The following is a 13054-nucleotide window of genomic DNA, read 5'->3' as shown; positions in this document are numbered from 1 at the left end:
TACAGGCTTCCAGGGGCCACAATAATATTAGCAGATAACTAGATAAACAAGTTACTTACCTTGGACAGTGTTGGCTAGCCCTTAGGGGCTTCGAGCGTCCGCCCTCTTTTATCATACTAATGGTCATTAATAGGCCATTATTCACTACTGGTAAAATAAAATTAAAAATTGCTGACTCTGACTTCAATAGAGGATCTAGCAACAGCCTAGGGCAATGAATGTATCTGATAGGTGGTCCAGGCACATGACGCCACCTGGATCATCCATCAAACAGATTTTCAAGGGTTTGAGAAATCTCATTCTCGACCTAAGAGGCCCAACGTGCCACTGGGTCACCCATTTTGTGATGTGCTGCAACATCACTTGCAGAAGTCGCCCAAGCATTTCAGGCTTCAGCCCCGTGTCGCCCGGGGCAGTTGCCTAACCCTCTTCCATCTCATCACGGGGTTGGGTCAGGGCCTGAATGCCTTCGTCCCACCCTCTAGTAAGTTCGTAGAAGGTGCAGTTAGAGTGCAAAAGGCCCAACGCTGAAGCCCGTGTGGTGTGGAAAACACCAGCTGTCAGTCTCCTGCTTCAGTGAGTGAGGCCGGAGGGAGATGTATTCCTGCCCGTTGGGTTTATGCAGCCCTGGCAGCCGACCGGTGCAAGCAGCTAGGGGCAGGTAAACATTAAAATCTGTCAAATGTGTGTATACGTGTAATTTTGAGTGACAGAGAGTATGTGTGAGCTTGCGTGTGAGTGAAAGTGAGTGAGGTTAAGTGAGAGTGAATGTAACTGTGAGTGAGAATGAGAGAGCCTGGGAGAATGAGTGAGATTAAGAGTGAGTGACAATGAGGGTAGATGAGTGAGTATGAAGGATCAAGAGTGAGTGTGAATAAAAATGATTATGAGTGAAATAATGTGTGTGAAGGTGCTACAATAGTGAGTCTGCTGCCGGCCCTGGCACAGTGGAGGTACGTGAAGGTATACATGCCAAAATGCTGGTGCTGGCATATTGTAGGTAATTCTTGGCATACCGGCTACCCAGGGGAAATATACTGGCAGGGCACACTGAGGGAATCTTTAAATGGAACACATGTGAGAAAATACAGGAGCTGTCACTTTGGAGAATCATTTGTGGCATAAGGGACACCCAACGCAAACGCTGTTATTGACACACTAGAGATATCCATGGCAAATGAGATACACAGGGCAAAAAGTTGGTGCTAACTATCCCATGACAAAATGTTGACTCTGACATGATGAAGGTAACTATTGGGAGATATCAGGGCGGGTTCACCCACTGCACATTTTGAAACAAGCATTTACAATGCAATGGGTCTCACGTTTGCTCGAGTTAGAGCTATTAGCTATAAACTGAAAATGAAAAGTAAAACAGTTTCACATAAGCGAGCCGAGGGCTGCCATGAGCGCGAAGCAGACACACAAAAGGACTAGAAGTTCGCTTGCAGTCAAATGTATTGGCAAAAGTGCAATTATCCATGTAACCCACAAAAGTGCGATTATCCATGTAACAGGGTCGATGTCATGCAAAGCACACAACTACAGCCCAGCAAGATCGTGCTGCCTACGAAATAAAGAGACAAAGTAGTCCCAAAACCATATGGAAAATACAGAGCCTCATATGTTTTCAGTACTTTACTGGTGCTCTTGAGGAAGGCTGAACACTGGAAAAGGCATGACCTATGCATGCCTTCCACTAATGAAATCAAGCGAATTTTAAAAGGCAAGCCCATGAACCAACCAAACTGATGGGTGTGACATGGGCGTGGTTAAAAGCCCACAGAGAGATTATAACAGGAATCAGAATGCTTTGCGCGCTCAACCCTAAAAATGGGGTCAACTCCTGGCCTGACACAGACTGAAAGTTAATGATTATTTATTGAGTGTCCTTTCAGAGCCTATGGCCTTCGAACACATCTATGTGAAAATGTTGCTTTAAAATGCACAATTTGACCCCAATTTATTTTTCAAAATGTTCACAGTGGAAGGCCCTTCTTCATAGGAAACCCTTCTAGAAGAATTTTCGTTTGCTTGCCTTTAGTGCTGCTGGTGTGCATTGTACTGCCTAGCGGCGATGCTGCCAGCTTTGCACAGTCGTGCAAGGGTGCCGGTATTACAGGCAGGATTGTTTTGTGTCTTCCTGCACAAAAACAAAACTTAGAGGCATTTTCCTCTTTTAACTGCGTTGCAGAATGCAGTGCATATGGAAAGAGAAAATAATGAGGAGAAATAAAGATATTTCTCCATGTTACGCCTCACTTGGGAAGGCATACCATTTTGACGCAATTCAGGTTTACTGACATTAGTAAATCTAGGATTGCGTAAAAATCCATGGGCCGACTCATGGGAACGCCCGTGCTCCAGCCATGGAATGCCTCAATGCAGAGTAATGCAAGGCAGCGATTTGTGAAGTGTTGCGTTACTCTGGATTTAGCAAATCACGCAGAGCCAGGCTTACTGAATCCCACTTAAAGTGTTTATGTTACCTTGTGTCGCCTTGCGTGACACAAAGTCAACGGTAGCCCTTAGTAATTCTTCCCCCAAGTTCACCTCCCACAAAGTTGAATAACATGATTTTGGGGGATTAGTATATATAACTTCTTTAAGGAACCTATACACCAGTTGGTGCTCACCCATTGGTTTGCTATTACTTTCTCATGACCTGCAGAAACAGCCAGGCTTTAACCATTAGTGGTGTGATAAGATGGATGTTGGGGGTTCCAAGGTACTAGGAAATTAAGAACTGATGTGGTATTTGCTGAAAAAGGGTCAATATTCCAATCTAGACTCCAGTTTGCCCAAGCTCTCCAAGATGATTTGTGTACTCTGATTGTTTCTTGAGCCGGGGAAGCTCAGATATGCTCTCAAGCCACTTCTGAAAGGCCTGTAAAGATACCAGGAAGCCCTAAAAGTCTTCACACCACCAAGTTAAAATTACCCTCTAGAATTGCATTGTGAAGATGACCCCTCAGATTCACAAGCAGGAGTGGAAAGGAGGGTGAGATGATCTAATGTCAGGCCAGCTCTAGGAGATAAGGTATCAACTGTGAGATTTCCAGAGAGGTGCTATCAATACAGACTACATTTTCTGCCTGTGTGGATATTTGCTAGGAACCTGGAGATCATCACAAAAAGAGGCCATGCAAAATATCGAAAAAAACATCTGTTGCCAGAGCACCTGGTTCTGGCCTCCTGCTGAAAAAGCATTGTAGATGAGCTGTTAATCTGGTTACAAAGAGATCTATTCCTAATGGACCCCAAAACATTTTGAGGCTCTGAAAGCCTTGTGGATGTAACTGCCAATCTCTATGGGCTACCTGTGCTCTTGAATACCAGTCTAATTCCAATTGTATTTGAAAGTCCTGCTCTTGGCGAAATACCCCAGTTGAGACAAAACAGCAAAGGCACCCCAGTTGAGACAAAACAGCTGTAGAGACATTACAAAGTCTGCTACGGTCTATGACTGTGCACCCCTTAAACAATTTATATAGTGCACTGCTGTCAGGTTGTCCATGAGAAAGAGGCTAGCCCCCGCCACTTTGCTTTTCATGAAGCTGCAAATTGCAAAAGAGCTTTCAAGAAGCTTTAACCAATTTCTGTGCAGCAATGACTCTCTCTCTCTGACCATCCACTTTCAGGCAAGTACCTGCCACATTGCGCTGCCGCCCCCAGAGTTACATCTGATTCTAGTGCTAATACTAAATCTGGGGAAGTAGGGAAGATGATCTGCCCATTCCAGGAATCTATGTGGCTTATCTACCAAAGTAATTTTTTATTGAACCCCTATGTCTCAAGAGATCTCATCTGCCAAAAAGAGACCTATCCGCAAGTGTCTTATTTTCACGCGCTGAAAGGCGCTATTGTAGAGTGGACCTGGAAAAACAGGCTGAATTGAAAAGACAAAAGTCCTACCAACCTGGCCAATTGGTGCAAAGCCACCGTCTTCACTTCTCTCTTGATTTTTGTTAACTATGCCTCCGGAAGCATTTCTATCTCTCAGTACGAATCCACCAAAAACTCAATTTACTGGAAAGGAACCAAGTCCGACTTCTCCCAATTTACTACAAAACACAGACAGTGAATCAGCTTCATGGCTGGCTAGATATGCTTCATTAACATGCCGCCCTGATCCAGGAAGCTCATGTCCAGATATATCACCGTTAGGAGGCTCTGCGTCCTAAGTTTCGTCGCTAGAGTTTTCAGGTTTTTGATGAAATGCAAAGGCCTGGAGAAATTCAAGGGAAGGGAAGGAAATTTGTAAACTTGATCCTGCCAAAATAACTGAAAGAACATTCTGTGTGGTTAATATCCAGGGACTTTTAGGTGAGCATCTCTTAGATCCAACCGAACAATCCAGTTCCAGAGAAGAAAAAAGCTTGTACCTATTTACCTATCTCATTTTTAAAGCTGTCCCCAAACAAGAAACCTTAAGTCCCCATTTCCACTTCAGATCCTGTCAAATCCCCAAGTCTTGAATCTATCCTTATTGTTAATCCCTTTCTTCTTTCTCTGGATAGGGCCTGCGTTGCCTAAAAACCATAAAGCTCTCTGGGCCCATTCAAAACTATTTCTGGAACTAAAGGATTCCCCGAGTGCTTTACTTACTCTGCCAAGCACAGAATCATAGTAAGCGGACAAAGAGTGTCCAATAGTTTGTCTTAAAATCTGGGCAAAGCCCTCTTGATACCCATCCTAGGGACCATTCCTTCCTTGCCATCTTTGGAGCTAGGATAGGAGTAGTTTATCAGATAGTGCATGGCATGAACATTCTGTCCTCATCTTAGCTCTGGTGGCCCTATCTAGAGGGAGTTTCAGCTCTGACTTAATATAATCCTCCACACTGGTAGGAGAAGATTCTGAGGTGTTTGGGGTGCTGAATTAAGAGAGGGTCAAACATACGTTGCCCTTTGGCATCCATAATATTTACAGGGGGCTTTTGAACATCTGCTTTATTAAACAAGTCAGCATCATAAGAATTATCATAAAACAAATCAGTACTGATGTCAACATAATAAATATTGTCGTCATATTTGTGAAAGGCACAAGATATTGAATAAAGTTACATCTTATTTGCTTCTCATTTGCTCCCCCAGTCTATAGGGTCTAGATCAAGAATTTAACTTAATTTCAATTGGTGGAAGAGCACAGCTAATCTTACAATTAAAGCGGTCATTCACCTTATGTAACATAACAGATGATAGCAAGTGCTGTGATTTACAATGTATTTTACCACTTTAGTATTGCACTTCACCTACAAAACTGTATCCTCCAGGCCTGAATATGGAAAGTGCAACCTTCTTACCCCTGCAGGCATGGCCATCAAATCTGAAATAGCTTTAGCTACTGCAATGCCTGTATCAGAGGCCACAGACTTGGAAGATGAAAAAATAGCCTTATGAATAGAACGGTGGACTGAAACATCTACAAATACACAGATTCTTTCTAGCCAACTCATCCTGACTTGACTCAGCACCCTGACCCCTGTGGACATCATCATTATTCTCAATGTGTCAAATTTATCAAGGTTTTGCGTCGCCATGCAAGGGGGTGCAAGGACAACGCAAAACCTAAACGTGATTTATCAAGCCATGCAAGGCCACCTTGCGTGGCCCTGAGTGGCTTGGTAAATCTGGAGTAACACAAGGCAGCACAAATCGCTGCCTTGCATTACTCTGCTGCAGGGAGATGTTCCATGGGTGGAACATGAGTGTTCCCATACATGCATCCATGTATTTTGGTGAATTCCCAGATTTAATAGCACTAGTGAACCTGGGAATGCGTCAAAGAGCTACGCCTTCCCAGGGGAGGTGCAACGAGGAGAAATGTCTTTATTTCAGCTGGTGGTTTCTTCTTTCTAAGGTGGCGCAAGGCAGAACTATGTGTGCGAGCGCAGGGAAAGGACAGGAATGAGCCATAGCATGTGAAATAAGTATACAAAACTAATCATGTTAAATACAGCACATGCCTGCCCTTTCCCTTCCACAGCAGCACAGCGCAGAAAGGTGTCTTGCTTCGCTGTGTGAAATAATTATGAATCTGCTCCTCTATCTATTAACAAAATATATATGTTCTATGGCATGTGTAGCTGCAGATACACATGCTATGCATATCGATTCCGACATCTAGTGTTGAGCTCGGAGTGTTACAAGTTGTTTTTCTTAGAAGAAGTCTTTTAGAGTCACAGGATCGAGTGACTCCTCCTCTGGGTTCCATTGTGCATGGTCATCAACTCCATTGTTAGATTCTTTTCTTTCCGCCGTCGGGTTCAGACGTGTTTCCTCTCGCTCCGAAATTTTGATTTGGAAAACTTTAGAAAACCTGCCTTTTCGTCGGTATTGTATCGATCGCATTAATCATCCAGCAGCGAAACAGTAGTACCGTTGGAAAACCACTTTGTTCGCCCTTCGGGGCGCACACACCCAACTCGGGCCTATTCGGGCCGACTGCGTGGAGAGCCTCATGGATCGGACTCCATTCCGATTCTGCCCTCCGTGCCATGCTAAGTACCCATACACAGACCAACATCTGGTTTGCAATCTCTGCCTTTCTCCAGACCATTGGGAAGAAAACTCCAAGGCCTGTCGATCGTTCTGATCGAAAAAGACTCTTAGAGACTGAAGAGCAAGAAGGCTGGAAATGGCGTCAAAGAGCGGGGAACGTTTCGACGTTACCGAAGAGGAACAGACGAAACAGCAGTCTCTATCCGAGACACAGAGTCAGAGCAGGAATCCGAGGACAACAGACCCATCACAGCCGGCCAGCATGTGAGTACGTCTACCCCTGCACCCCCACACAAAAAGCAACAGAAGGCCTTGGGTACACCACTGCCAGAAGGGCATGGTTCGGCCCAGAAAAAGACTGTCGGTGACTGACCCTTGGGTTCGGCACCTAAAAAGGCCACACCTTCGATGACTTTGGAGTCGACAAAAAATATCAAAGGCTCCATTTCAGACTCCACCAAAAAACAACAATTTTCAGAGTCGAAAGTTAGAAAGACAGTTTTGGAGCTGAGACCTTCCTCATCATTTTCGATACCGAAGAAACATCAAACTTCGGAACCGAAAAAGACAAGCTACACAGAGGAGCAAGGACTTTCCAAAAGACTTCGAGAAAGCCATAAAACCTCTGAGGAAGAGTCCGAAATTGAACCAATCCTCCAAATTATGGATGAGAGACAATCTAGGATACACATCCATAAAGAAACTGGGAGAATCATTACAGCACCACCACTAAAGACAAGGAGAAAGCTGGCATTTCAAGAGGAATTGGACACTGCACAGCCCTCAGCTAAAGTGCTGAAACAAAAGGAGAAGCCAGCACCACCTCAGTCTTCTCCTCCTCATTCTCCGAAACCTACCTACTTCTCTTCACACCAGCCCTACACCAATGCAGTCTCCAACACATTCTTTTGATTCTCAACAAGACACGGGATCTTTATGACCCTGATCCCATCCCAAGCAACGACCCGGACACATACCCCTCTAAACCATTGCCACCTGAGGATACTACAGTATACAATCAGGTTAAAGCTAGGGCAGCATCCTATCATGGGGTAACAATGCACACAGAACCATTAGAGGAAGATGTTTTGTTTAATACCTTATCCTCAACGCATTCTAGGTACCAATGCCTCCCAATGCTACCAGGCATGGGAAAGCACGCAGACCAAATTTTTAATGAGCCTGTGAAAGCAAGGATAATCACACCTAGAATAGAAGAAAAGTATAAGCCTGCACCCTCTGACCCTGATTACATCACCCATCAGGTGCCTCCTAATTCAGTAGTAGTTAGTGCTGCACATAAGAGGGCAAATAGCCAGTCCTCAGGAGATGCACTTCCTCCTGATAAGGAGAGCAGGAAATGTGACGCTGCAGGAAAGTGAGTTGCGTCCCAAGCAGCAAATCAATGGAGGTTAGCTAATTCCCAAGCACCACTAGCCTGTTATCATAGAGCTCATTGGGATGAGATGCAGGATATCATACAGCATCTCCCAAAGGAGCACCAGAAAGGGCACAACAGGAAGTAGAGGAAGGGCAAGCTATCAGTAACAACCAGATAAGGTCTGCCCTTGATGCGGCTGATACAGCTGCAAGGAGTGTGAACACAGCAGTTACTATTCGTAGACATGCATAGCTGCGCTCCCCTGGTTTTAAATCAGAAATCCATCAGGCTGTGTTAAACATGCCATTTGATAAGAAACATCTTTTTGGACCAGAGGTAGATACAACAATAGCAAAATTATGAAAGGACTCAGGTACAGCCAAAGCAATGGGTGCTCTCTATTCTACACCATATAGGGGGTCATTTCGTAAGCCTCAGTTTCGTGGGGGGCTTAGACCACAATCCTCAGTGGCATCAACCTCACAGGCAAAACCAACTTATCAAACCCAGTACCAGCGAGGTATGTTTAGAGGCACATATAAAGGACAATCATCTAGAAATAGAGATAAATTCCAAACCTCTAAACAACCAGCAACACAACCAAAACAGTGACTTTCCTCACTCCCTTCCACTCCACATATCTCCTGTGGGGGGAAGACTACAACAGTTCCACACACATTGGGAAAATATCACAACAGACAACTGGGTGTTGTCAATTGTCCACAATGACTATTGCCTAGAATTGATAAACACTCCTCCAACTATTCCACCAAGGGTACACAAATTAACTCCAGAACATACAGTTCTGTTACAAAAAGAGGTTCAATCTCTATTACTCAAACATGCAATAGAGTTAGTTCCACAGTCTCAACTAGGAACAGGAGTTTACTCACTGTACTTCCTAATTCCCCAAAAGATGGTACCCTCAGGGCCAATATTAGACCTCAGGCCACTAAATCTCTATATCCTAACAGAAAATTTCCAAATGGTAACTCTGCAAGATGTTAACCCACTGCTACAAAAACAAGACTTTATGACAGCATTAGACCTCGAAGATGCATATTACCACATACCTATTCATCCAGCTCACAGAAAATACCTCAGGTTTGTTATACAAGGAAAACACTACCAATTCAAAGTGTTATCCTTCAGCATAACAACAGCTCCAAGGGTATTCACAAAGTGCTTAGCATTAGTAACAGCTTACCTAAGGAGACAACATATCCATGTATTTCCATATCTAGACGATTGGCTAATAAAATCAAGCAATCGTACACAATGCCAAAATCATACACAGTACGTGATAGAAACTCTGCACACCCTAGGGTTTTCTATAAACTACCAAAAGTCACACCTACAGCCAGCACAGATACAACCATATTTAGGTGCTATCCTAAATACTCAACTAGCTCTAGCGTATCCAAATACACAAAGGTTACAAGCTTTTCAAAATCTAATTCCACTTATACAACCAAATCAAAAATACACTGTAAGATTTGTCATGAGAATAGTAGGAATGATGGTGTATTGCATTGCAATAGTTCCACATGCAAGACTAAACATGAGGCCCTTACAACAGTGCCTTGCACAACAATGGTCACAAGCACACGGTCAGCTTCAAGATCTAGTGTTGATAGACCAGCAGACACATATGTCCCTTCAGTGGCGGAATCGCAGCAACCTAATCAAGGGGCGGTCATTTCCACCATAATTACAACAGATGCATCAATGATTGGTTGGGGAGCTCACCTAAACAATCACAACATTCAAGGGCAATGGGATGTCAAACAGAAACAGCTGCACATAAACCATTTAGAGCTATTAGCTTTGTTTCTTGCCCTCAAAGCATTTCAACCTCTTCTCAAGCAGGAGAATGTTCTTATAAAAACAGACAACATGACAACCATGTATTATCTCAACAAGCAGGGAGGGACACATTCATCTCAACTGTCCCTTCTAGCCCAAACAATTTGGAAATGGGCAATTCACAATCAAGTTCATCTATTACCACAGTATATTCCTGGGATAGACAATCAGTTGGCAGAAGTCCTCAGCAGAAATCACCAACAAAAACACGAATGGGAGATTCACCCACAAGTACTTCAAAAGTACTTTCAAAAGTGGGGCACACCAAACATAGATCTATTCGCAACAAGTGAAAATACAAAATGCCAAAACTTCGCATCCAGACACCCACATCCCCTATCCAAGGGCAATGCTCTATGGATCAATTGGTCAGGGATATTTGCCTACGCTTTTCCCCCTATCCCACTCCTTCCATTTCTAGTCAAACTTCTCTCAACATGATAGTCATAGCACCAACATGGGCACGTCAGCCATGGTACACAACACTACTAGATTTATCTGTGGTACCTCACTCCAAACTCCCATGCAGACCAGATTTGTTAACACAAAACAAAGGTCAAATCAGACATCCAGACCCCAAGGCTCTCAATCTAGCGATTTGGCTCCTGAAGTCATAGAATTTGGATATTCAAAACTCCCATCAGAGTGTATGGAAGTTATTAAACAAGCACGTAAACCCACGACTAGACAGGGCTACGCAAACAAATGGAAATGATTTGTTTATTATTGTCAATCTAAAACCATAGATCCTCTCTCAGCATCCATACAAGACATTGTATGTTATTTACTTCATTAGCAGAAATCAAATTTAGCTTTCTCCTCAATAAAAATACACCTTACTGCAATATCTGCATATTTACAAACTATTCAACATAGCTCTTTATTTAGAGTTCCTGTTACTAAAGCTTTCATGGAAGGCTTAAAACGCATCATTCCACCAAGAACACCACCAGTTCCATCTTGGAATTTAAATATAGTGCTTACCAGACTTATGGGACCACCTTTTGAACCCATGCACTCTTGCCAAATTCAATTTCTAACATGGAAAGTTGGCTTCCTTGTGGCAATTACTTCTTTAAGAAGAGTAAGTGAAACACAAGCTTTTACTCTTGAAGAACCTTTTTTCCAAGTACACAAACACAAAGTTGTACTAAGAACAAATCCAAACTTCCTACCAAAAGTAGTCTCACCATTTCACATCAATCAAACAGTGGAACTGCTAGTCTTCTTCCCACAGCCACATTCTGTAGCAGAAGGAGCTCTACATACATTAGATCTCAAAAGAGCTCTAATATACCACATAGACAGAACTTAACAATTTAGGAAAACAAAACAACTTTTTGTAGCTTTCCAACAACCACATACAGGCAATCCTATATCAAAACAAGGTTTAGCAGATGGATTGTTAGATGTATACAAACATACTATATCAAAGCAAAAAGACAACTTGTAATCACTCCTAAGGCACATTCTACAAGAAAGAAAGGTGCAACAATGGCTTTTGTAGGAAACATACCAATGGCTGATATACGTAAAGCAGCCACATGGTCAACACCTCATACAGTTACTAAACATTACTGTGTAGATGTTTTCTCACAACAACAAGCCACAGCTGGACAAGCTGTCATGAGAACATTATTTTAAACAACTTCATCTCCTTCAGGCTAGGCACTGCTATTTTGGGAGGACAAACTGCTTTGTAATCTATGCATAGCATGTGTATCTGCAGCTACACATGCCATCGAACGGAAATGTCACTTACCCAGTGTACAACTGTTCGTGGCATGTTGTGATGCAGATTCACATGCACCCTCCCTCCTCCCCGGAAGCCCGTAGTCATTTAAGTTAACACATTTGTACATATGTATATACATTTACATTTGCATGGACATCTCTTTTTTTGCTTATATACTTTATCACTCCTTTCTTCACCCTCTGCGGGAAAACAATCTAACAATGGAGTCGATGACCATGCACAATGGAACCGAGAGGAGGAGTCACTCGATCCCGTGACTCTAAAAGACTTCTTTGAAGAAAAACAACTTGTAACACTCCGAGCCCAACACTAGATGTCGGAATCGATATGCATAGCATGTGAATCTGCAGCACAACATGCCACGAACAGATGTACACTGGGTAAGTGATATTTTCCATGGATAGATAGATAGATAGATAGATAGATAGATAGATAGATAGATAGATAGATAGATAGATAGATAGATAGATAGATAGACAATTCAACTAATATTTCTCCCCTGAATCAATATGGGAACATCAGGTTTGAAAACTCTGGACTGAAATACACACAGTGAGTCTAGCGCTGCTTGCGCTCTCAATCAAATAAACAAAGAAAGACAGAAAAAGAGAAATTTACAAGCCCTGGGGAGACAGAGCTGAGCTACCTGCCTTCCTGAGAAAACAAACAAAGCTGCCTTCAACACATGAGCTAGAATTTCCCACAAGTTAAGCAGTTTTGTAAAGCTGACAAATAAATGGGAAGAAAAGAGGCTGTGCTGTTTAGATAACCTGAATATCTATATTTATGCAGTATGAGAGCTTAGATTTATGTTTCCTACTGTTGGGCACCTGAAAAGTATTATGGGTTTAGAAGTTTTTTTCTATGATCTTAACTGCGAGGTTAAAATAATCAGCTGGAAAAGGTTGCACAATAGAGCCTCTGCTCTTGTAATAAAATTCACTGTAGCAAACAGTGTGATGATTAAGTGTACTTTTCGGAAGTAAAATAGCCTCTCATGCATTCCAAGGAAAGCACTTCCTGGATGGCTGAAATATACAACAAACAGCCTCTACCATGAGGTGACAGAGTAATACTCACCTCAATGTGGTGAAAGCCCCACTCCATGTACATTTTAAAGACATGTTAATAGCCACACTATCAAGCCTGAACAGAAAAAGAGTAGGTTTAATTAACAAAAATGTACTTTGTGACTCCAACCACTTGACATAACATACTTGCAAAATTTGTGAATTCATAATATGGTCAAAGATGAAAAACCACTGTGGAAGGTAAGTAATTTATTTCATACGTAACAAACACTACACTAAAACATTAGATCAATCCTCGGTATCAGTGAAACTAATTTCAAGATGTGCTCTAGTCCATGACAAAATTGTTCTCCATGCTTAGGTTGGGATGCTGACACATTTAAAAAGATGTCAACTTAACGTTTCAGCCGCAGTGTTATTTCACAAAGACCTTCTTCAGGACAGATGTCTTTCATCTTAAGTTCACCACATCCCACATCTCTGTGGCCAGAAACAAAGCCTGGTCTGGGTGGAGGTG

The 13054-nt window shown here is 42.7% G+C and overlaps 1 protein-coding gene across 1 annotated transcript in view; it reads left to right on the top strand.

Moving 5' to 3' along the window:
* GGT5 (gamma-glutamyltransferase 5) overlaps nucleotides 1-13054 on the top strand; it is a 271294-nt gene that overhangs the window by 213489 nt on the left and 44751 nt on the right. The window lies entirely within an intron of this gene.

Source organism: Pleurodeles waltl, chromosome 11, assembly GCF_031143425.1.
Source record: "Pleurodeles waltl isolate 20211129_DDA chromosome 11, aPleWal1.hap1.20221129, whole genome shotgun sequence".
Lineage (NCBI taxonomy): Eukaryota > Metazoa > Chordata > Amphibia > Caudata > Salamandridae > Pleurodeles > Pleurodeles waltl.
Note: the sequence above shows the minus strand (reverse complement) of the source record. Positions and strands in the feature narration are given on the sequence as shown.